Genomic DNA, 26,348 nt, shown 5'->3' with positions numbered 1-26,348 from the left:
CGTACAGCAGCCTCCTTCCCTGCTCAGTGCTCCTGCGGCTAGACAGCCGCGATTGGCTGTCTAGCCAAAAAAGCTAGACAATCCCCTCTGTGCTTCTTCCGCCCTGCTTTGGATAGGCAGTCGCCTCCAAGTTCGGAGGTGGCCGCTATCTCGATAGGATTGCGCCCTAAAAGTCCTTTTAATTCCATAACCTTGCAAACGTCTTCAAAACAATAGCACATATTTATCCTATTTTCATACCATAATTTGATTTTGAATCCAATTCTGTATATTTGGGGTTTTATTGGCTTTCCAGTGTTGTAGAATAATATGCTTAGCCATTAGGGTGGCTTTACTAAGCCATGTAGTTTGTCCCTCTGCCAAGTCCTATTTGCCCGGAATGCACACCACTAAGGCATGGGCATCTTTTACATGGAGTGAGGTCTCCAGGAAGATTTTACGATGTCACCCGTCAACCTTGATTGATTGCACCCTCTTCCAAGGCTGCTCCCTTGGGTGATATTCAACCCCTCAGTGTCGGTAGTGGGCCTCATCCTTTCCGATGATGCCTTTCCAAAAATTGTGCTGTGATTCTAAAAGCCCTTTTTAACTCTGCAACCTTGAACCTCTGAACATCTTTTTTAAAAAACGAATGGCATGTGTTCCTCCTGTTTTTGTACCACGGCTCGAAAGGCGAGTGCTGCGAAAACACACCACAGGGAGTTGTCCTTTATGCAAAGAAACAATTCTGAAGAAATATTCCAAGCTAGGGAGTGAGCCAAAAAGGGAGCAGAGGCATCCCAGAGGCTATCTGGAATTATGAAGCAGGATTTAATAGTGCTTTCCCCCCACCTCCTTCTCTTCCTAATTACTGACACACAAGAGTTTTGCTGACAGAAGTTGAGTCTGTGTATGTGAATGTGGGGAGGGTTATTTAGCTGGCATGAAACCGATGCTCCAAATACATGTCTTTACAAGGGCACCAGCACATTGGGGGGGGGGGGGAGAGAGAGAGAGAGAATAGCTGTAATCATGCTCCAAATCCATGGGTACGTAAAGTTGAAAGTACATTTCTTGCCAGAGAGCTCTTACTAATGCAATAAAACTAAGGTGGATTGTGAAACCCTATATGTTGGGGAGGCGGGGTCCTTTGTTGTTTCAGATCTGTATTCTTCCTGTTGCTGTTGGAAAAACAACTTCTGCCCCTAAATGAAACAAGACATCAGCTGAAGACCAATAGGGCTAGGTCGCTCATTGGGTCCCCCTTTTAGTCTGGAATGCTAGGAACATAGCAAGCTGCCCTACACTGGGTCAAGTTATTTGTCCATCTAGCCCAATATCGTCTACTCCAGGGGTCCCCAATGCGGCGCCCGTGGGCACCATGATGCCTGCGGGGGGCCTCCAACGGTGCCCACAAAAGTCTCCACTCCCTGCCTTCTAAAAATAATAACCACCACCACCACCACCACCACCTCAGAAAATTTTAGGGTAGTCTACTTTCTCTCCCTTTCTAGCCTCTAGATTTACTCTTTCTCTCCTCTCTACCCATTTGCTTTACTCCTTTCCCCCTACCTCCCAGCCTCTAGCCTCACTGTTTCTCTCCCCCCAACTAGGGATGTACAGACTGTGTTAAATCCACTGTCTGTGTTTCACTGTATTATGTATGTATTATGTATTATTGCATTTATATCCTGCCTTTTTTCCTCTTGCAAGGAACCCAAGGCAGCTTACATTATCCACCTCCTCTCCATTTTATCCTCACAACAACAACCCTGTGAGGTAGGTTGGGCTGAGAGTGTGTGACTGGCCCAGTCACCCAGTGAGCTTCCATGGCCAAGTGGGGACTAGAACCCAGATCTCCCAGCTCCCAGTCCAACACTCTTGCCACTACACCACACTGGCTCTCTGATTGTCAGGCACCTTTTGTTCCATCATCTACTCCCAGGTGGATGCGGATTATTTTTTCATCATGCGAAAAATATGTAAATAATTACGTAAGAAGTTTCATAACAATTTACCTTAGTATGTAACATTTAGCATATTGTCCCCCATTCTATTCCACTTTTCCTCAGCAGAAATGTGCATATTTTCCTACAAATAAAGATGCATACATTTTGGGAAAGTAAAAAAACACACCCCAAAGTCCACAGACTCCACGCAGCCTGAGGAGGTCGCTCTGCAGTGGATTCTGCAGGTTGGATTCTTAGAACTCCAAGCTCAGTTTAGTCTGTCTTGAATTTCTCCAGCATCCCTACCCCCAACACCACCGTTTAGCTCATTTTTGACTAGCCAGGCTCCTACAGCAGCCATTATGTGACTAGGCACATCCTCCATTGGAGCCATTTTGTGGTGGTGCCCACAGCAGTTTCTCAAATTCCCAAATGTGCCCATTGGTCCAAAAAGGTTAGGGGTCCCTGGTCTACTCTGCTTGGCAGCAGTTATCCAGGGTTTTAGGCAGAGGTCTTCCCCATCACCATTTGACCCTTTGAAACTGGGGATGCCAGGGATTGAACCTGGGACTTTCTGCAGGCAAAGCATATGTTCTACCACTGAGCTAGAATCTCTCCCCATTGTTATATAGAATGTTTCCACTTAATACAAGAAAGGCCTCTTACAAGGAAACCAACACTCCTTCCGGATGGTGCCCACCACTGTTTTTCCCAGAATGCCCTGGAACAACACTACCTCTAGGCCATTTGGGGGAAGGGGGGAATGGCGGAAGCTACACACACACAAATGGTGGCCACCCCTGGAGCCAACATCAGTTCCTCTGGAAGTTTGAAAGCTTGTATATTCCCACACCAAACACAAGTTGGGCCGGAGAAACATAAAATGCTTTACCTATGATGAGGTAAACATAAAACATTTTACCTACAATGAGGATGTTCTTAGTATCTCAGACCCAACCCAGGAACTACCTTTTATAATTGTATTTATAGAATTCCAAAGCTGTTAATTTCACCACGTAATCACCAACAAAGTTTATTTTCTAGTTCATTACAGTCCTTTAAAAATGTGAATGTCAGAAAGATTACCTTTAGAAAAACAACAACTCCCAGAGCATTAAAACGTTAATTGATTCTCAAAGGAAAAAAAATCCAGCAGAATTCAGCAACTCCCTTGTTCCCACTCCTTTCGCTTGCATTTTCATTGTATGCTGAAGCAAAAACAAAATTGCTGGTAAAATATCATGCAGTCCCCTCTGTTATCCCCACCACCACCACCACCACAGCCCCTTGATCATCCCATCTTCGGGAGCTAAGACCAAAAATATGGATTTCTGCTCACTTTTTGAGTAGTTGAGATGGTGCCCAAGGAAAAAAAAAAAGGAGTCAGGTATACCAGAAATAAATCTCTCTAGGTACATCTGGCAAACCAACTGGGGACACAAACCAGCAGGTGTGCAGCCATAATTATGGCCACAAAGGTATTTGACACATCCAGGTGTGCTACTGATCAAATATATGAAATCCCTGTTATTCTTTGGAAATTCCAACCCCACCAGGTGCCATCCTTGCAAAGGAAAGTAAGATTAAAGAATTAGATGCTGATCTTCAAAGTGCTGGCGTACACACACACACACACACACACTTACTTTACTTCAATTGTTTGGTTTCTTTATAGCACCACCTAATGCAAAAACTCTCTGGAAAAGACCCTGATGCTGGGAAAGACTGAAGGCCAAAGGAGAAGGGGACAGCAGAGGATGAGATGGCTAGATAGCATCACTGATGCAATGAATATGGACTTGAGCACGCTCTGGAAAAGAGCGCAGGACAGGAAGGCCTGGCATGCTATGGTCCATGGGGTCACAAAGAGTCGGACATGACTGAACGACTGAACGATACATGTCTACGCAGAAGTAAGTCCCACTGATTTCAGTGAGGCTCCCTTGCAGGTAAGTGGACCTAGGATTGCAGCCTTAGTTCCCAAATCACTTCTTACAGTTGGACCACTATAGAAAAGTCTTGTGCAGTGTCTGCATTAAATAAGAACATAAGATGAGCCATGGTGGATCAGAACAAGGGTCCATCCAGTCCAGCATTCTGTTCACACAGTGGCCGACCAGCTGCCCATGGGAAACCCAAAAGCAGGAGATGAGTGCAACAGCACCCTCCTGCCCATGTTCCCCAGCAACTGGCATACATAGGCATACTGTCTCTGATACTGGAGGTAGCATAGAGCTATCAGGACTAGTAGCCATTGGTAGCCTTTTCCTCCAGGAATTTTTCTATCCCCCTTTTAAAGCCATCCAAATTGGTGGCCATCACTGCATCTTGTGGTAGCGAATCCCACAGTTTGACTATGCGCTGTGTGAAGACGAATGTCCTTTTCTCTGTCCTGAATCTCCCGCTAATCAGGTTCATGGGATGACCCCACTGGGTTCTAGTATTATGGGAGAGGGAAAAAATGTCTCCCTATCTGTGTATAAACATACATGGTATATAAATCTGTGTATCAACGCGGACCTTCCTTGAACAATACATAATTCATTACCTCAATTAATCCACAAAGAAGGATGGAGAAGGGAGAAGAGCAACTTCCCTCCAGTTCGCTCCATTCTTCTGGTGGAAGTCTCCTTCTTAAACCACATCTCACTTCTGCTTTCCCTCATCCTGCTCCTTTTTCACTGATAACAGTCCTTATCCTTGGAATTCCCAATATAAGTTTTTTTTTCTATTTATTTAATACATGTATATACCATTGACCATATTTTAAAGTACCTCTAAGCAGTTTAAAGTTCTACAGCTTCTTTCCTGGTATTCAGACTCTGGACTCTATTCTCAAGGTTTAGCAGACTTATTTCTGCCAATCACTCCTTTAACAAAAATCCCTATATGCATTACGCCTTTTAGAATGTGAGACTCCAGTCAGAGGGCCTCCGTGTTTCATTCGAACGGTAAGAACCCCTAGGTACAACTGGCTCGGGATTACACAGCTGGCCCTGCCTTTTCCCTACATCACCAGGGGGCTTCCACTCCCCCCCATCCCCCGGCCACTTATCACTTTGGTTGTTTCCAGGCTTTTGCACAATGTCTTCCCACTCTAAGGGGTTGAAATGTCTCTCCTAAGGCCTAATTTCTGCCACTAAGAGCTTTAAGCTACAACGTGCTGGTATTTTTGGTGTGCAGGATGGGGCCTCCAAGAGCTTCTTCAAAACTGAATTGGACCTTCAGGCTGAAAGAGGCTCAACACACCGCCATCTTCAAATGAGGTACATTCCTGAATGCAGGTCTGGGACTGGGCAGTGCTTGGATGGGTGACTGCCTGGGAGCCCCATGGGCAATACCTGGTGTTCCATGACGGAAGAATGACTGGGGTACAGATGAAATAAGAATGGCCAGACAGATACTTCTAAAGAAGGAGAAGGATGGATTCTGCATGTATATACGTTATGATGATGACGATGCAGATAACAATGTACTGAAATCCCACCACAGACATGCAGGAACTGTTCCTTCTTTTGAACCCACCCCCCTTTCCATCCTTTCATTCAATTTCTGGTCTTTTCTTCGGAACAGTCAAGAACCATGTTAAAAACAAACAAACCCCTTTGTGAGCTGCATCTGGCTTAAGAGGAACAGGCTGGCCGCTTCAGCCTCTCTGTGAAAACAGATATTCTTAAGCCTGTTTTAAAGAAACATGCACCAAAAAAGGCCCCCATACACTAAATTCTAACGCTCAGCATGATCGGAATGGTTTGATTCCTAAGAATTGCATTACAAGAAGATGTGCGCCAGAGGAATGTGTTCTGCTACAGCAGGTGTGGCCTTCCAGACTGCTACTCCTTTCTTCCCTCACGATTGGCTATGCTGGCCAAGCCTGATGGGACTTGCAGTCCAATGTCTAGAGGGCCACACATTCCTCATCCTTGCACCAGAAAAGACAATCGGCGTGGTTTTACTTATGACCTTATAAGGAAGCTGCCTTATACTGAGTCAGACCACTGGCTTATCTAGCCCAGTATTGTCAACACTGACTGGCAGCAGCTCTCGAGGGTTTCAGGCAGGATTCTTTCCTTGCCCTACCTGGAGAACCTGGGGATCGAACCTGGGGATCGAACCTGGGACCTTCTGCATGCAAAGCATGTGCTCTGTCACACTGAGCTGTGACCCCTCCCTGGACAAATTAACGCCCTGCCTTTCTTCCATCTTGGAAATGAAAATGACATACATAAGGGTTCCAAGTCAGTCTCCCATCCAGGCCCTGACCAGGTCCAGACCAGCTTAGCTTCAGCAAGATTGCAGAATCAGGTATCTTCAGATTATGTTTTTCCCCCATCACCTGTTGTCTTGACAGGTAAGTGTCCTGACTAGCAGTACATCTAAGCTTCATGTTGTAGCGTAACCCGCTTAAAATAAAAATTTTAAAAATCCCCAACAACAGTAATCTGGTTGGAACACATGTAGTCATAAGGATTAATTTGTTTTAAACATTACTAGTCTTGGTTCAAGAGACTCACGAAATGACGCAACACTGTTGCCCTTGGAGGTTTTAAATATGACGTTAAGAGTGTCATCAAAAGATTGCTGATTTTTATCATCAGTCTATATGATAGTAGTTGCTATTCTGTAGTTGTCATCACTTCTGTCTTGACTGACTTTTTTTTTCAGACTGAAACAATAAATGCTGCCAGTACCCTACATTTTAGACAGACGCTAGACAAGCTTTAATGACCAGATCTTCTACTCATTAAATTATCATAATCTCCACCTAAGATGGAAGACTCAGGGTAGGAAACAATTAAACACATGCATACAATGTATCTTTTGTGCATTTAAGACCAGAGTAAAAGACACATGTTCACATCTGACTCCACATAACAAGGGCAAAATTGGGCAAACTATGGTTAACACTAACCAGGATCGTTTCCAAACCATGGTTTGTCAACCCACTTCATACCATGGTTTTGATTCATGGTTTGGAGGTTACAGCTAACCATCGTTTGCCTGATTAGGATGTCACAGCCAACTATGGTTGGAGGAAACCAAGAAATGGATGATGACATCCACATGCTAGAGGAGAAGCATACATGCCTACAAGATGTTCCATGGTTTGGAAGAATGTTTGTATTACCCTAAGAAAACTGATAGAAGCAAACAGACTATGAATTTAAAAATAACAAAATACAGACACTGTTGTATTTCAAGTTATCAGCTACTTCTCTCTCTCTCTCACACACACACTAACCACAAACAGGCAAAAAAACTAAAATTTAGAGTATTTTACTTGGAGTAAGTTATGTCCTATAAGTAAGATCACGCTGTATCAAATGTGACTTTCAGAAAACTTGGAATTTGAGCTGGTGCCTAGAGGATCACTTCCAAATGCTTCCATCTGTGTTCTCTGGAAGTTCACTATAACTATTTTCCATATGAAAACACATATTCAGTGAAGCAGCAAAACTAAGAGTGATGGTAATTATTTTTAGGACACCAAGCTAGCATATGGATCTCGTTGCCATTTATATATTTTAGTCACTGAAACAAAAAAAAGCTATTAATCAATACGTACACCCCATATATTAACATAAGCATTCATCATTCTAATACTCCTGGTGTGTCACACTGATAATTTTTTTTCAGTCTTTCACTCTTGACACATTTGCCTTCAGCTATCAGCTGGTTGACCTTTCCAAACACAGTTAAAATATTCTGGGCATTGAAAAACTCCTAAGCAAAGATGTCGAAGATAGCAAAATAGCAGGGCAGCATAAACATATCCCCCCAAAAAGGGTTGTGAGTGGAGGGATTGAACCCCACATTTGGTGCATGGTTTGAAATACATACATAACATCAAAATGCAGCATAGAAACAGCTGAAGCTGAGCAGACTTTATTTTTCATACACAGGTTCAATGCAGTCAATTATGGGGTGGGGGGAGAAAAATACAGCTGTTCTATTTTACGAACCCATAAATCCCCAGATAAAATGCAATGATGAAATTGAAGAAAGCCTAAACAAACCCCACAATAATTTAATTCCAAAGGCACAGGGCTCGTTTGGATGGCTTGCTTGCTTGCTTTCCCTGAGGTTAATCTCGATTTGAATGTAATGCATGTAAAGCACATCTGTGCAAGTCACAGCTGGGAAGTGGTCCAGCCAAGCGGCTCAGACACATAGAGACCAAAATGCCACACTGGCCACTAACGCAGCTGAAGGTTCGTCAATTGTGGGGGGGTACTCCATCTCTCCGAACACTAGAACTCGGAATCATCCAATAGAATGAGCTGGCAAGAGACTCGGGAGAGACAAAAGGTTCTTCACGCAGCATGTAAGAACAGAAAAGAGCAACCAAAATTATCAAGGGGCTGGAGCAGCTCCCCTATGAGGAAAGTTTACAACGTTTGGGGTTCTTTAGCTAGGAAAAATTGGTGAGTAAGGAGGGGGGCATGAGAGAAGTGTATCAAATTATGCATGGTGAGGAGAAAATGGATTGGGAGACGAGGGACGTTTTTCTCCCTCTCATATAATTCTACAGCCCAATGGGATCATCCCATGAAGCTGGGTGGTGGGAGATTCAGGGCAGACAAAAGGAGGGATTTATTCACACCACGCATTGTTCAACTATTGGACTATACTACTGGAATTCGCTACAACAAGATGCAATGAGGGCCGCCAACTTGGATGGCTTTAAAAGGGAAATAAGCAAATTCACAGAGAAGGTGGCTATCAATGGCTACCAGTCATGAGGCTGGGCTGACCCAAACCATGTTGCTGCCTGAGACAAAGGACAAGATGGCACCCCTTCCTATTCCACATGGAAGATGGCGCCCCTTCCTATTCCACATGGAAGATGGCGCCCCTTCCTATTCCATATACAAAAGCTGACTGGACTGGCAGATGAATCTCTCTTCAACACTAACATTGGGACATTCACCACTTAATTTGAAGGCAGCAGGCTAACTTAGGGGCTCAGGCTACAAGGCACACAGCTCCCTCCTTAAACACCTTGCTGCTGCTTCCCATCACCTGCTGCCTGAGGTGACTGCCTCACCCTGCCTAATGGTACAGCCAGCCCTGTCACGAGGGGTAAATATTGCTTCTAAAATCAGACACCATATGCCTCTGTATACCAGTTGGTGGGGAACACCAGCAGGAGGGTGCTAATGCAATCATGTCCTGCTTGTGGGCTTCCCATGAGCAGCTGGTTGACCACTGTGTGAACAGAATGTCCAACTAAATAGGCTTTTGGTCTCATCCAGCATGACTCTTCTTACGATATTTCATTGATGGAATTCTCTGCGTCTGCCAGCAGGGGCATCCCCACTGTTATCTCCAAACTCAGATTGGAGATAATGCGGATGCCCTCTGAGGGATTCCTCTAGAGGGCAGGGCGTGGAGGCTAAGCCCCACCCCTGGAGGAAGCTTGGGAGGCTCCGCCGGTCAGATTAGGGTGCCCCACAGGTCAGACCCAGCCCTGGAGGTTCTGCAGCCTTGATATATCATTAAACTATGGAATTTGCTACCACAGCATGTAGTGACAGCCACCAATTTGGATGGCTCTAAAAGGGGGTTAGACAAATTCCTGGAGGAGAAGGCTATCAATGGCTACTAGACCTGATGGCTATATGCAACCTCCAGTAGCAGAGGTAGCATGCCTATGTACAGCAGTTGCTGGGGAACATGGGAAGGACAGTGCTGTTGCACTCATGTCCTGCTTGTGGGTTTCCCACGGGCAGCTGGTTGGCTACTGTGCAAACAGAATGCTGGACTAGATGGACCCTTGGCCTAATCCAGCGGAGCTCTTCTTATATTCTTATGTGCAGTTGCACTTACGCCCTGCTTGTAGGTTTTCTGTGGGCAGCTAGTTGGCCTCTGTATGAACAAAATGCTGGACTAAATGGGCCCTTGGTCTGCTCCAGCATGGCTCTTATATTCTTATGTTCTTGTAGGATTACACTGTTAGTTGCTTTTAAGGTTTCAGCTTTACCTTCTGAAATGAGCATCTACCTTCTTAGCAGCTTTTATGCTTGTTCTTATCTGCTGCTTTTAGCATGTGTGTTCTTTTGTAAAAGAACTTTTAATTTTTAATTTATTAATATATTTTACATTAGCCACCCTGCAGCTTTGGCAATCATGCTGGAAAGAAATGTAGAAAATAAATAAATCCGACATGGCTAAGGATGCAAGGTGCCCTATGTTCTCCCCCCTGACCCCTTTCAGAAATGGCAAGGAACCAGCCTTGTATGCGCTGTATGCGCTGCAGGGCTCAGATGGACCGAAACAAGCACATCTGACCCCTCAAATGAGAACCGTGTGGACGTGCTCTAGCAGACGTTCACAGGAGAATGGCCGATCTCCTTGAAAAATTAAAGAATGCAAAAATGTACAAGCGTTAAGTGGAGAAGGGTCGTGTGTGGATCCGTCCCACGACGTCTGGGCTTAGAAGTCAATTTGGGTCTGCACACTTGATAAATCATGGCAATCTAGCAGAAAATTGGTAAGCCAGGGACCACAGAAAAGGTTATTTTTTGAGAGGCTTTCCCGTTCAGCCGCCCAGAGTCATCTGTCAGCTAGAGATCAGTCGGCCCGGCCCCCTTAATTAGGGGTGCAGCAACATCATGCACAAACCTCATGTACCCAACAGCGAAATGCATCTAAGAATGTCCGTAGACAGCACAAGTTTAATTAAACACCTTCCAGACATTTGAGCAGACGTTTCCTGAAATAATCTCATTTGAGAGGTTCTCTCACCCTCTCTCTCTTTTTAATAAAAAGGGAAAAATGACAGTAGTGGTAGTAGATCAAGTTGTTACAATATCTGAAATTAATCGGGCCAAAGCTGCAATTAAGGACTCCATAATTTTCAGCAATTTAAAGCTACACTTCATTTGGAACTTAATTAATCCTAGACAAATATCTTTCCCATGACAAACCTTTTTTTTTATGATGGCTCGATTTATTTGCCTTCTAATTACTCTTTAATTAATCTAGCCTCAGTATAACATTATCGTATTTTTTGGCACCCAATCAGTGGAAGACGGTAAGCCGATTGCAATGCAGTTGCGCAATGGCTCGGCTCACAGAATGCCACTTTCAACACCCCATTTATTTATTTGTCTGTTCTGTTACTTTCCTTTGCCACCCACGGGGCATACGAACATGATACTTGATGGACATCTTGTATCATTCCCTTCTTCTAAAAGGCGAAGCATGTCGTAAAAGGCATTTTTAAAACTTCAAATGGGAACCATGCATACTGCACCAAAAAAAGGTAACTCTTGAAGGGTGCTGTTACAAATGGTGCAAAGAGGCAACCCAAGGAGTCAAAACTCCTTCCCATACAAACTAGTTTGTATCGGAAGCTGGTAGCTAGCTTGACTACTTCCAGCTTTGGCTCAAGTAAAGATCTGGGCAATATTTTTTGAAAACAAAGGGAAACTCCTCTCATTTATTCTGGAAGGCTTCCTCTACTATCATGTACATTTTAACCCAATCTAACTTTCCTGTGGACCTTTTGCATGCAAAGCAACCACCCTGCCAGTGAGCTGCAGCCTTTCTCCAAACCGTCAAGCAAAATTAAAATGCTGTTATGTATTTGAAATTCATAGATCACCAGGCCCGCAATGTTTCATGACAAGCTGGATTCAGGAATCTCTTGGGTATTATATTTCCCTACCTATGTTTTAAAGCAGGGGTGGGCAAGACGTGAGCCTTGGGCCACAAATGGCCCCCCTAGCCTCTAGTCCAGCCACTGCCACCACCGACAGCAGCAGAAAAATCAACAGTGCACTGCCAAATTTCAGTGGCAAACTACAACAAAGGCTTAAAAGGGACACATTTAACCAGTTAGATTTATCCCTTTTAAGCCTCCATCGTGGGTTGCCGCTGAAATTTGGTGGGGAAACCACCAGGTTTTTGCAGCTGCTGCACCACAACACAGTGGCAGCAGGGGGGCCTGGGGGGGGGTTCTGGGGAGTGGAAAGTAACTCCCCATAATTGCCCACCCCTATTTTAAAGAACCACGGAGGGAGGTTTAAAGAACACCAATGGTGCTGTCAGGGCAGGACTTTAGGGAGACGTCTAGAGCTGCGCTCATCGAAATGAGCAGTGCGGCCTCCCAAAATGCAGCAGGACTGGCTTACCGCATTTTGAAGTGAAGTAATACACATTACCATCTAAAGGGCAGCTGTGTAAGGCCTTCGTGTGTGTAAGGCCACGAAGTCGGGAGTCTACGGTTACCCAACTCCCTACCCAATGGAAAAGAGCAGAGATATTTTTGTAGTGTTAGGATAGTTGGATGTCTATCTTACATGGAACTCAACTGTGTGTGTATATAAACACACACAACCACACACACCTTAAAATTCTAATGGGTTTTTTTTTGGCTTTTTGTAGTTTTCAGATAGTTGGATGTCTATTTTACATGGAACTCACCTGTGTATGCATATAAACATATACACACACACCTTAAAATTGTAATGTGTTGGGGGGTTTTGCTTTGTTCAAGGAAGTCGTGATTCTTGATCTGGTTTTAAGCCAATTTAATGTTGTGGTACACATGTAACCTTAAATTGCCCACCTGAAATTTAAACTTGTTGCTTCAAATCCATTGCATATACTTTGCTTTCATGCGCTGGGGGTAATCCTTGTTTCCTGGTATCTGTCCCTGGTGAAATAACTATTCCATTGTTCCCTTATTTTGCCTTCAAGGGGGCAACAAGTATTTTAGGGAGTGCCCAAGTGCATACTTTCCCCTTCATTTCATTCATTTCATTTCTATACCATCCAGTAGCCAAAACTTCCGTCCTCTCTTCACTATCCAGACAGTAAATAATGCTTAATGCATTTTAAGCTGCAGTTATTCTAAAAGTAAGTACAAGCAGATCCCACTGTGAGATGAATTAAACATGCTGCTAAAAATTCTCAAGGGCCAGCGAACCCATAAAATATTGTGTGGAACAATAAAATTTGGAACCAACTTAAAATGGATTTAAGAATATAACCTCAAATCAGATGCGCTCGGGAAGAAAAAAAGTCTGTTGAGTTGAAATTTGGTTGGGAATTGTTCTTGAAATACACTGATTAACACTCTCACCCACAGCAATCCTATACATATCTACCCATAAGCAAGCCCCACTGAGTTCAGCGGGATGCAGCCCCAACTAAGCAGGGAAAGGATTGCAGCCGAAAAGCTCCATTGCATTACAGTGTTTTGACAAAACAACTAAGGACGCAATCCTGTGCATGATTTTAGGCTGACATATGTCCTATACCTATCTCCATGCTGGCTAGGGAATGCTGGGAATTGTTGGATTTTTTTCTGTTGAAACACACATAGGATTGTACCCTAAGCATCTTCTGACACTTTAAAAACTAACAAATGTATTATGGCATCAGAACATATGAAGAGCCAGGCTGGATCAGACCAAAGGTCCATCTAATCCACCATTCTATTCACACAGTGGCCAACTAGCTGCCTACGGAAAACCCACAAGCAGGACAGGAGTGCAACAGCACCTTCCTGCCCATGTTCCCCAGATACTGGAGATGGCATACAGCCATCAGGACTAGGAGCGACTGATAGCCTTCAACTCCAGGAATTTGTCTAACCCGTAGCTTAGGGGTCCTCCTGGAACCATATTTGTCACTTGAGGCTCAGGTGGCCTCAGTGACACGGAGTGCCTTCTACCAACTTTGGTTAGTGGCCCAGATACACCCCTATCTGAACAGGGATAACCTTGCTTCAGTTGTCTATGCCCTGGTAATCTTCAAGTTAGATTACTGCAATGTGCTCTATGTGGGGCTGCCTTTGAAGACAGTTTGGAAGCAGCAGCTCATTCAAAATGCAGCAGCCAGATTAATAACTGGGACTAGAAGGTCAACACGTATAAGACTGACTCTGGCCTGCTTGCACTGGCTGCCTGTATGCTTCCGAGCTCAATTCAAGGTGCTGGTTTTAGCCTATAAAGTCCTACACGGCTTGGGACTGCAATACCTGACAGCACACCTCTCCCAAAATACCTGACGGTACGCCTCTCCCAAAATGAACCTACCCATATGCTACATTCAGCATCTAAGGTCCTCTTCCGAGTGCCTCCTCCAAGGGAAGTCAGAAGGCAGCAACAAGGGAGAGGGCCTTCTCAGAGGTGTCCCCCCATCTGTGGAATGAGCTCCCTGATGAGGTCCACCTGGCGCCAACATTATTATCTTTTCGGTGCCAGGTTAAGACCAATCTCTTTTCCCAGGCATTTGGCAGCACATGATGAGTTTTAATCAGTCCTGGATGTGTCTTTAATTATGACTGACAGTTCAAAGTTGTTTTTAGTTATATGTTGTCTGTGTGCTCTTATGTAAATGGCTTTTAAACTCTTTATATTGTACTTAATGTTTTAACTTCTGTAAACCGCCCAGAGAGCTTCAGCTATGGGGTGGTACAGAAATGTAGTAGTAGTAGTAGTAATAGTAATAACCATCCCCATCCCTTTTAAATCCATCCAAATTGGTGGCCATCACTATGTCTTGTGGTAGCCAATTCCATAGTTTAACTCTGCGCTGTGTGAAGAAGCCCTTCCTTTTCTCTGTCCTGAATCTCCCACCCATCATCTTCATGGGAGGACCCCAGGCTTTAGCATTATGAGAGAGGGACGACGGATGCATAACTTTGTACACCTCTCCCTTTACTCCCCATTTTTTCTAAGCTAAACAGACCCAGCCATTGTAACCTTCCCTCAAAGGGGAATTGCTCCAGGCCCTTGATCATTGTAATTGCCCCTTTTTTGTACTTTTTCAAACTCTACAATATCCTTCTTTAGGTGTGGTGAACAGAACTGTACACAGTGTGGCTGACTCACAGATTAATATAGGAGGACTATGAGAAAGGGCAAAAACTATTGTAAATCATCATTGTATTTTTGTTGGTTATCTATGAGATTGGATATGGTTCTCTTCCCCGCTTCTTTTTCTTTATCAAATTACTCTTGGTAGTGTCTGTTTCAATACAGCAGGGTTCCCCAGTCTGACTTGTAGATGTGACTACAACTCCCAGAACCCAGCCCTCTGGGATTGTGGGAATTGTAGTCCAACTCATCTGGAGGTTGAGGAAGGTTGCTCTGTAGAGTGTAGTTTTATGAAAGAATATCTTGAGCTGCTATATTTGCTTGAAAAATGTTAATAACGTAAGAATTTCGTAGGAATTGTTCCAAAACATTCTCATTTTTAAAAGTCCTGTCTTCTTTTAGTTTACTATTTTATTTATTTGATACATTTATAATCCATCCAATAACTAATGTTCTCTGGGCAAATTACAACCAGTTAAAAAACTAATATGTCCTTTTAAAACACAATTAAGACTATAAAATACAATAGAGATTTAAAAGAATACCATACAACATAATGCATGACAATAAACAGCACAGGAATCAATAAAACAGCATAGAACTGGGTCTCTTAAATGCCTGGGAGAAAAGAAAGGTCTTTGCCCTGTGCCAGAAAGATAACAACGTAGGTGCCAGGCAAACCTCTTTGTGGAGTTTATTCAACAAGTGGGGTGCCACCACTGAGAAGGCCCTCTTGTAGCCACCCGCCTAGCTTCCTTTGGTGGGGGCACCCAGAGGAGGCCCTCTGAAGATACTAAATACATCTTGCTTCCAGCACAACTGAGGATAGACTACTGTAATGTAAACGAAAACAGCAGAGAGCAGCCAGCAATATCTGATGATATGGGGAACACCACCAACATGAGAGGACAGAGGCAAAACAAAGTTAGAGGAGTGCCCTGGTTGCCATCTGAGAAAATGACAGAGGGTAAGATCCCAGTTTCAAACTGTACTTTAAAGCTAACAATGGTTCATATTAGCATCAGTGCTGACGTGATGCCACACCATGGTTAATTTTGAAAAGGAAGAGAGAACATTTGTGCCAAGGGGGGGGGGGGACTGTAGCTCAGTGGTAGAGCACCTGCCTTCCATGCAGAAGGTCCCAGGTTCAATCCTAGGCACCTCCAGGTAGGGCTGGAAAACTCCTGCCTGAAACCCTGCACAGCCGCTGCCAGTCAGTGTTGACAATACTGGGCTAGATGGACCGATAGTCTGACTCAGTATAAGCCAGCGTCGTATGTTCCTATATTCGGTGGAAGGGTCATAGCTCAGGGGTACAGCACTTGCTTTGCATGCAGGAGGTCCCAGGTTTGATTCCTGGCTTCTCCAGGTAGGGCTGGAAAACTCCTGCCTGAAACCCTGGAGAGCCACTGCCAGTCAGTGTCGACAACACTAGGCTCGATGGACCAAGGGTCTGACTAAGTATAAAGCAGGTTCTTTACTAAGGGAGGGACCGTAGCTCACAGTTAGAGCCCCCGCTTTGCATGCAGAAGGTCCCAGGTTCGATCCCTGGCAGGTAGGGCAGGTAAAACTCCTGCCTAAAACCCTGCAGAGCTGCTGCCAGTCAGCGTTGACAATACTGGGCTAGATGGACTGATGGTTTGACTCCATATAAGGCAGCTTCCTGCGTTCCGAAACCCAAGAGGGCTCCAAGTCTTCTTAACCACGGTAAAGAGATGGGGAAATGTTATGTCTACACCCGACACAAAAAGGCACAGTGAAATTAAAAGTGGTTTGTCATCGCCTGAATTTCAGACCATCCCACAGTACCTGAACTTGAACCACCGGCCTTTGAATGCGTTCTGAATAGCCTCCTTATTGTGCTCTGCACTCGAGCTGGCAGGAACTGAAGTGTCAATCTTTCATCAGATAATCAGATCATGTCCGTGTTCCAACCAAATTTATTAAGGACTTTTACCAGCACTATTAGCTCAAACCAGAAACTCTAGATCAAAGTAGGACCACGTTTACCGCACAATGAAACCGTTATAAATGTTTAAACATGAATTAAAATGCCTCCATTGTTGTAACGTATTAATTATTGAAATCTATTTCTCTGTTATCCCAACACACTACCATATTTCTCTGCAGGTCAAGATTGGTTAGAGGGTAAGAATCAGCATTTGTTAAGAGGGTCAACACTGAATCCTGCAGGGCTGTTTTAGTTGTTAGGTCATTCATCACAAGTAAGCCATGCCATATTTTTTTAAAAAATTCCTGCTGCGATTTGGTAACCTGTAGGTGTCTTATCAAGTTATTTTCTACATAATCAGGCCATAGTTATATAGGCACTGAGTTGATGTGGCAGAGTAGCTTACTGGAATGTCTCAGAAATAATGTGGGCTACAATCCAAAACACACTTACTAGGAGTTAAACCCCAGTGAACAAAGATGGACGTGGGGAGGTGCCATGGCTCAGAGGTAGCGCACACGCCTTGGAGGCAGAAGGTCCCAGGTTCAATCCCAGGCATCTCCAGGTAGGCCCGGAAATGGAACCCCGGAGAGCTGCTGCCAGTCAGTGTTAACCACACTGGGCCAGACTGACTCCATATAAAACCACAACCTAGGGCAGTTGAATGCAGACCAAATGAAGCAACGCTAAAAAGCATACAACTGAACAACAACGGAAAGAAATCATGATATAATTAGTAACACCAAAAAGAGGGTGAACAGACCAACACAGTATCCAAACGAATGTAGTGTGAACTACGCTAATTACATAAGATAAACTGGACAGGAGTGAAACATGCTGGTTACAAAGCACATAGGACATATGAACGCTAAAGCACAAAACTGAAACTAGGATGTTTATAAATGTCGATAATCACATCTTAGATAATCACATCCTAAAATCATATAAACATCCTAGTTTCAGTTTTGTACTTTAACGTTCATATGTGTTGTCCTATGCCCTTGTAACCAGTATGTTTCACCCTTGGTCTGTTTATCTTAAAATGTAGTGTGAACGCCACTAATTACATTCGTCTGGATACTGTGTTGGTCTGTTTACCCCCTTTTTGTTGTTACTATTATTTCTTTCATTTGTTGTTCAGTTGCATGCTTTTTGGCATTGTTTCATTTGGTCTGGCTCAGTATAAGGCAGCTTCCTATGTACTTCTCAGTGACCATGTGTAGCATTGCACCATAAATTAGAAAGTTCCTCGATTTGAAAAACCAGGCTGGCTAATTTTGCTAGAGTTTGTTTTCGCGTTTCTCGCTGTATATGTATCATTCCCCCCTTCTAAGTCACTCACCGTAAGCATGTCCTTTCATGGCAACTCTTTTGGGATGTATTTCTTTTATTTCAATGCAAATTATTGTCTTTTGCTCATCATCAGCGCACCACGTCGTACTTGCAGAACTGCTATGGAAGAGCCCCAAGGTTCCCAAAACCATTTTCTGAAGAGGACAGCAAAGAGGACTAGAAAGGGGAAAGAATGACTATTGTAACCATGACAGGAAAGAGACAGCTACTGCTCAGTCCACAAGCTGCCATCACTGCCACCAAGACAAGTCATTGATACTCGGCTGATTTCGCTCCAAGTCCTCCAAATCAGATTCTCCATCTGTAATTCAAACTTTTAAAACCTATGACAATTTACGGAAAGGGGATTAATTTAGCCATCCCCCCCCCCCCAATCAAAGACCTATTTCATAGCTTTGTCCCGAATCCTGTATATTGTCAGGATCCCTTTTCGCCTTTGAAGACTTAGTGAATGATTGAAGTGTCTGCTTTCCGAGAAACAGATAACACAAGCCTAGTAATCCGACTCTAAGCTACTGGATAAAGGCAGTTTGTTTCCTCTTAGCCCATCTGTCAACACCTCTTCTGTAATTAGTCCTAATTATTACAAAGGGCTAGCCTCTCATTCGCATTATTAAATCAGAAATAGTATCATAGCCAGGTATCTTTCAACGCCTCCCCAGCCGGCGACCTTCGATTTCATTGAATCTTCTATCAGTATCCACCTTTGGAAGAACCTAGGCAGTAATTTTAGCATCAGCTTCAAAAGATGCACATCCCACGGTGGAATTCCAGGGACGCATTCACGTACACACCCACACCATGTGACGGGAGAGCAAAGGAACACAATTGACCTTTGCATTGTTCTCCGGCTAGCAGGGAACAGACCAGACAGGCGCGCGCGCACACACACACACGCACAGACCTTATTCTGCAGAAGAGAATTGTTTGTGGGTTTCAAGTCTTGTATCGGAGTAGCCCACAGCAGGAAACTCTGGCAGGAGCCATCTGAAGGCCAGAAAATGTTTCACCCTTTTATGATGGTACACTCACATACTACCAAAAGTCAGTCTCTCTCTCTCTCACTTACACATGGACACACGCACCACTGTCTGTTCAGAAAAGGGCAAACAAAATGATGAAGAGATCACAGAATCGTAGGGTTGGAAGACCATCGAGTCCAACCCCCTGCTCAGTGCAGGAAACCTGATTCCCTAGCGGTCTCCAATCCAAATACTAACCAGGGCTGACCCTGCTCAGATTAGATCAGGCACAGCAAGAGTGTTGGAGTGGGAGCTGGGAGATCTGGGTTCTAGTCCCCACTTGGCCATGGAAGCTCACTGGGTGACTTTGGGCCAGTCACACACTCTCAGCCCAACCTACCTCACAGGGTTGTTGTTGTGAGGATAAAATGGAGAGGAGGAGGATAATGTAAGCCACCTTGGGTTCCTTGCAAGAGGAAAAAAGGCGGGATATAAATGCAATAAATAAATAAATAAAGGTGACAATGTTCGGGGCTTCTTAGAGCTTAGTAAAAAGTTGAGTAAGGGGGGAGGACATGATAAAGGCGTACAAAATTATGCATGTTGTGCAAAAAGTGAATAGGGAGATGTTTTCCACCCTCTCTCGTAATACCAGATTCCAGGGTCATCCCATGAAGATGAAAGGGGGAGCGATTCAGGACACTTAAAAAGAAATACTACTTTACACAGCAGACAGTTAAACTATGGAATTTGCTTCCACAAGATGTGGTGCTGGCCACCAACTTGAACGGCTCTAAAAGGGGATTCAGCAAAATTCATGCAGGACCAGGCTATGAATGGTTACTAGTCATGATGGCTATATAACATCTCCAGGATCAGAGGAAGTATGCCACAGAAGACCAATATTTATTTATTTATTTATTTATTTATTTATTTATTTATTTATTTATATTGATATATTTACGACTAATTTTGCCCCAAATCGCACCCCCCAGTGACTTGCAGTTAAAACCTGCGACAATTCAAGCTCTTAACAAAATTTAAACCACTTTAAACCAGTTTTAGAACTTTCAAACCAATTGAACAACTTTAAAATGGCACAAACAGCAGATACAAAGAGCAGGAGAGAATCTTAAAACCACAGTGTGGAGCTAAGAGATTTAGAGAGCAGTTCTATGGGGATAGGCGGCTGCCTCTGAACTCAGAGGTGACCGCCTATCCAATGCAGGGCGGTCGGAGCAGGTCTTCTCTGCACTCCGGCTGCCCTGCATTCACGGTTAGACAGCCAATTTTGGTTGTCTAGCCGCAGGACTTTGGAGCGGGGGGTGAGGGAGGCCAGACAACGCATAGGAACCATCGTACCGGCACTTCTGCGCTCCCCGCCCCCGGTAACGTCCCCCTTTGCCCCGCTCCACGCTGCTCTTCTGAGTGCGGAGCCCGGGGATGATCCGCACCACCTACAAGGTGGTGGGGGTGGGGAGGCGGTTTTCCAGGAACCGACCTCGGAGCGTAGGCTCCGAGGTTGGTTCCCAAAAAATGAACAAACCTATGGCTGTCTAGCTGCTGTCTAGTGGCCATAATTGCACCTTTAGGGTGCAATCCTATGCATGTATAAACAGAAGAAAGTCCAGTGGACATTGTAGGACTTTTTTCTGTCTAAACATGCATAGGATTGCGCCCTTAAAAAACTAAAAAAACCATACAGAACAAAAATGTTCCATTGCAGGGAACACGAGCAAGAGGGTGCTACTGCATTCATGTCCTGCTTATGGGCTTCCCAAAGGAACGTGGTTGGTCATTTGGAGAAACGGAATGGTGGGCTTGATAGGCCTTTGGTCTGATCCAGCATGGGGTTGTGTTTGCTTAGCATGTATAAAGAAAGCTTTGTAGTTCTTACTCCTTAGAGCAGCCTTCTCCAACTTGGTGCCTTCCAGATGTTTGTTTGTTTGTTTGATTGATTGATTTTATTACTCACCCAGCCACTCTGGGCGATGTACAACAATAAAACAGTTTAAAACAATAAAATTCTGCATTAAAAACATGATATTTCTAAAAATACCCTAACCCATCCCAAATGCCTGCCTGAACAACCACGTTTTTAATGTGTGGAGGAAGCTCATTAAAGATGTTTGGGGCTCCAACTTCCATCAGCCCTAGAGAGCATGGCCTACAGTCAAGAATGCTGGGATTTGTCATCCAAAACACCTGGAGGGCACCAGGTTGGGGAAGTCTGCCTTAGAGGCTTTGTCTTTAATATTTCCCCATCTCCTGTAAATTAGACATGGATGTGCTGGAAGTGATGATCAGAACCCGGATTAGAAGCTGGCAAAGGTGCAAATATATATTTTGAAATGCTTGAGAGGAAGCTTTACGGTTGTTACTGAAAGATGGATGCTTAATCAAAACATCTTCTAGACTTCCTGTTTGTGGTGGTTGTTTATGTTGTCGCCAAACATTAGTACAGTCTAATGACCACAATTCAGTAGAGGGTTAGGTAAGCTTCCACTAATGTAACTCAGTAGGCTTAAGCCTAACTGTGCTGGTTTGTAGCCAACACTGTACTACAAAATAAAGTGAATTACAACTCCTTGTCAACTCTGGGTAAATAAATCAGTAAACTAAAAGCAAAAAGGCCCTCCTCCAACGGAGGCTTGGAAGGTGGCAACAAGAGAGAGGGCCTTCTCGGTGGTGGCCCCCCGATTGATCTCCCCAATGAGGCCGCCTGGTGCCAACATGGTTATCTTTTCAGCACCAGGTTAAGACCTTCTATCTACTCTCAGGCATTTGGCAGCATATGATACAGATTTTAATCAGGTCCTGGGATTTCTTACTGATGGTTAAAAGTGTGTGTGTGTGTGTGTGTGTGTGTGTATATATATACACACACACACATATATGAATGAAAGATAGACTAACAACAGATTAATTTAAATATATATTTAGAGCTAAACATTTTGGCTTCCACCATATCAATATCTGTATCATGCGCACGCGCGTGTGTGTATGTGTGTATATATACGTGCGGCGGTGTGTGTTGTCTGTTCATATATTTGTATGTAAATAGTTGTGATATTATGTACAACATTATATTTTTAAGGTTTTTAATCTTTGCAAACCACCCAGTGAGCTTTGGCTATTAGGTGGTATAGAAATGTAATGAATACATGAACGAGGGAACAATCTTATGGCCCCTAGGCAGCATCTGGGGTCGGGGGAGATAGGATAGTTCAGATGCCTATATCCAAGATCAGAAACAGCTCGGAAGGGGGAATCTGCACTCTGACACCCCTCCTTCTTGCATCTGGGGCAGAAAGAACTACACCAGCGGCCTCTCCGAGGCTGGGAACTCGACCTTGGAGAGGGGGTAAAGGGGGCATTCCAGTGGGTGAGGGAGAGGGGACTGGATAGGCCAGCATAAGGGCTATCCCAAGGCCTCCACATCCTCCTTCCCTCACCCCAGGTAGACGGGCAAAAATGCCCAGTGTGCCACCGCTCAGTTCTAGCCAAAGGAGAGGAACAAGCTAGACCAGCAAGGAAGCCTCTTAAGAGCAACAGGCAGAGTAAACCTGGCGGCACTGTCTGGCTCCAAACAAGCAAGAGAGTTGCCTTATAATAAAAGTCAGACCATTTACCCATCTGGCCCAGTATTGTCTATTCTGACGGGCAGCCACTCACTCCGGTCTTAGGCAGGAGGCCCTGCCCATCACCTTGATCCCCAAAACTGAGCTGTAGGCATCACAGCCGGAGGGGCGCCAGGAGCTACTTGTGCCATGGGAATCGGGAACCAGGAGTCAGAACGGGTGGAGCCAGGAGTCACAGCTGAAGAACACACCCAAACACAACAGAGCCAGAAACACCACGTATTAAGTGGAGCCTTTGCCTGAGCAACGAATAGGAAGACCCTTAATAGGCCTTCTTATCTAGGAAGCTCCAATGGGCAAATGCTTTGTGTGTGTTTTTCTTTCTGCTGCGTGTCCACGGACTAATCAGACACTGGCTGCATTTGAACGTAACAATAAATTACGGGTGTTTGGGGGCTCCTGTGCTCCCCCCTCCCCTCACAGTGACGAGGAGATTGGAAGCTTTTATTCCTGTTACTGATTAAAAGTAAGTTAGGTTACGTCTAAACCCTAAACTGTGATTAATTGTAACTGTAGTTTATTGAAACAAGCCAGCTTCATAAACCAAGGTATGAAAGTTGTCTAGTTTGAATAAACCACGGATGGGCAACTTATAGGCCAATAATCTGGAACGCCACAATTCCCATCAGCCCTAGCCAGCATAGCCAATGGTGAGGGATCATGGGAGTTGTAGGCCAAAACCTCTGGAGAGCCACAAGTTGCCCACCCCTCCCAAAACCGTAGGTAAGAGTTGACTAACCACAGTTTATCTGGGTTCGAACATTGCACTAAACTAGTTAGTTAAAAAAGAAGAAGTGAAAGCTTCCAATCTCTTCCTTGCAGTCAAGCCAGAGAAGAGGAGAGAGAAGCCCATGAACCCAAGGATCTTTCACATAACAATATCACCCTTCCTATATTATGGTATCTGTGCATTTTTCAGCACAGTGATAACTTCTGTATAGCAAACACAGTGTATAAATGGATTCTTACTCATGCAAAAATGGAACCATATGAGATAATATTGTTCACATGTTGTATAGGAAGGGCCCATTTAAAAATTTAAAAACTGCTTATTTTTCAGTGTTCGCAAAATATTAAAATCTTGGAGAGATATTTATATACTGAGTAACAGGGCTCTTGCAAAATCTTACGGACGTGTAAATTTTTCATGTGCAGGGTTGATGGTAGCACTGTATGCCAAATATATTAGGTCTTAATACATTCTTTGCGGATGAGGTTAGGGAGGTTTGTTCACATAAACGTACAACGTTTATGTTTGCAAAATGCTCTTTCTTCCTGGATAATGGGTTGGATCCAGTCCAAGCTGGTTGCACACAGGACCCACGAAAATCAATGGGAAAAGTTAGCAATGACTTTTTAAGTCCCAGTGATTTTTTTTTAATGGAAAATGGAGGCTGCAGTCCAGTCTACGCTCACCCAAGTGTAAAACTCAATGGGTAAGCTCCAACATAAGCCCTGCTTAGAGTAGACCCATTGAAATGAATGGAGTTTAAGTTAGTCATTCCCATTCTAAGTCCCATTCATTTCAATCGGTCTACTCTAATTAGGGCTTATGGTGGGTTTTACCCAATGAAGTCAGTGGGGCTTACTTCTGAGTAGACCTGTCTAGGATCGCACTGTAAATCCAACTAACTTACAGTACAATCCTAAATGAGGTGGGGTGTGTGTGCAAAGATCTTTTGCCACTTCCAAAGCCCTCTTGGCTTGGGCTGGCCAGGGTGGAAGGTGGGCTGGCCAGAGAAGCCCTTTTTTCTGCCGTGCTGTTGCTTTTTAAATTTCCCCCATAATGATTGAAATAGGGGGCTGATTTAGTTATGCCAGCTCCAGGATGATGGGAGGGGGCCTTCCTGGGGCTCATCTGGGGGTATCCCCAGAAGATCAAGGAGCTTTGGATCCAGCAAATCCAAGGTCAATTCCATCTTCCCCCTCCCCTGGAATGCCCTGTTTGGGAGGCTTCTGCTGCTAACCGCCAGCAAGAAGCCCACTGGTGGTAGATCTGCACTCATGGAACTTTCCGCAGGCCTAAATGGGTCCTCCAGGCTGGACCCCCACCCCCTTCTCCACCCCATCCTAACCCCTCTCGGACAGCTGTCTGAGAGGGATTAGGATTTCTCTCTGCCTATCTGGATCCAGCCCTACATATGTTCTCCCTAATCACTCCGGGACAAAAGTGCAGGCAAAAATTACAGGAGAGAAAACTGAACTATTTAAAAACAAAAGAGATGGTGACTGGCCCAAGGTCACCCAGCGAGCTTCATGGCGGAGTGGGGATTTGAACCCGGGTCTCTCCAGTTCTAATCCAACACTCTACAATGCATTGTCTACACCATGCTGGCTCTCAAAATCATCCTTTTGAATATTCTCTCTACTAAAACTCACAAAGACCAGCATGAACTGGAGACAGCAGGCAGCAATCCCACTACTTCACACATGCAAATTGAGCACTCTACCATTTGTGCTAATTATCCTGAAGCCAGGGTCCCCAGACTTTTTGGACCTGCGGGCACATTTGGGAATTTGAGAAACTGTTGTGGCATTACCACAAAATGGCTACCGCAGTGGATGTGACTAGTCACATAATGGCTGCCATGGGGGCCTGGCTAGACAAAAGTGAGTTAAAAAGGTGTGTTGGGGGGGGGGAGAAATAGTGAGGCTAGAGGCTGGGAGGGAGGGGGAAATAGCAAGGCGAAGGGGTAGAGGACAGAGAAACAGCAGGGCTAGAGCCTGGGAGTAGGGAGAAACTGTAAGGTAAAGGGGTGGGGAGAAAGGTAGTGATGATAGAAGCTGGTAGGGATGAGAAACAAAAAGACAAAGGGGCAGAGAAAGAGCAAGGCCTGTGGCTAGGAGGGAGAGAAACAGTGAGCTAAAGAGGAGGGGGGAACAGCAGTGCTAAGAGGCTGGGAGGGAGAAAAAGCAAGGCAAAGGGGTAGAGGGGAGAGAAAGAGCTAGGCTAAAAAGGGAGAGAAAGAAGGCTGCCCTATCATTTTCCAAGGTTTTTCTTAAAACAATGTTTTAAGGGGGCAGGGAGGGGAGAACTTTGTTAGCACCTTTGGAGGTCCCTGTGTTAGGGACTTCTGCCCTATAGCTTCTTCTATAGGCCTCTGTGTTTTAGAGCAGTCCTCCCCAATCTGGCTGATGGGAACTGTAATCCAACACATCAGAAGGGCAATAGGTTATGGAAGGCTAAATGTGACTCTCCGTTTGCTTATCGGTATAGGCATTTATGATTTGGCAAAGCAACTCCTTTCTTTAAAAGTAAATTGGATATTTTGTACATTAAATGTATAGTTTATAGTTAATTGCCTTCACAGAAACCACTATTGTAAAAAAAAACAACCCACCACCTTTATGAAACTTGGCTTGGTTTTGCGGGCTGAACTCTTTCTTTAGGTATTTTGCTAGCTCTGCTACATTTGCAATTCCCTGGAGGGCCCTGGTATGGAATGCGACTGTATGATCTTATTACAAATATCCACTGAGTAGCGTTGAAGACTTCCTTGAACCCCAAGCCTGAGCTATTGCTCCTAGATGTGTTCAGGGCTTTTGGATTTGTTAGGGCTTTTGGCACAGAAAAACACCATAAAAATGAAACGTTCCCTGTAATTCAGTAAGGCACGGTACCCAGAACCTTTTCAGCAACAGGCACACAACATCAAGTGTCTTGTCTGCCAACTCCTTTG

The 26,348-nt window shown here is 44.5% G+C and overlaps 1 protein-coding gene across 8 annotated transcripts in view; it reads right to left on the bottom strand.

Annotated features, from left to right (window-relative positions):
- The window catches only part of GNB1L (G protein subunit beta 1 like), a 110,155-nt gene that overhangs the window by 62,691 nt on the left and 21,116 nt on the right, over positions 1-26,348 (bottom strand). For 2 of the 8 annotated variants that reach the window (XM_084820383.1, XM_084820387.1), the window contains exon 2: positions 3,015-3,136. The exons of 5 other annotated variants lie outside the window; for them this stretch is intronic. The gene's annotated coding sequence lies outside the window, so the exon portion shown is untranslated. Of the gene's footprint in view, positions 1-3,014; positions 3,137-18,054; positions 18,222-26,348 lie in introns of all 8 variants that reach the window. One more of the 8 variants, XM_084820384.1, reaches the window with a different exon arrangement.

This window comes from Heloderma suspectum, chromosome 13 (assembly GCF_057233095.1).
Source record: "Heloderma suspectum isolate Gila_16-S chromosome 13, 16-S_ref, whole genome shotgun sequence".
Classification (NCBI taxonomy): Eukaryota; Metazoa; Chordata; class Lepidosauria; order Squamata; family Helodermatidae; genus Heloderma; species Heloderma suspectum.
Note: the sequence above shows the minus strand (reverse complement) of the source record. Positions and strands in the feature narration are given on the sequence as shown.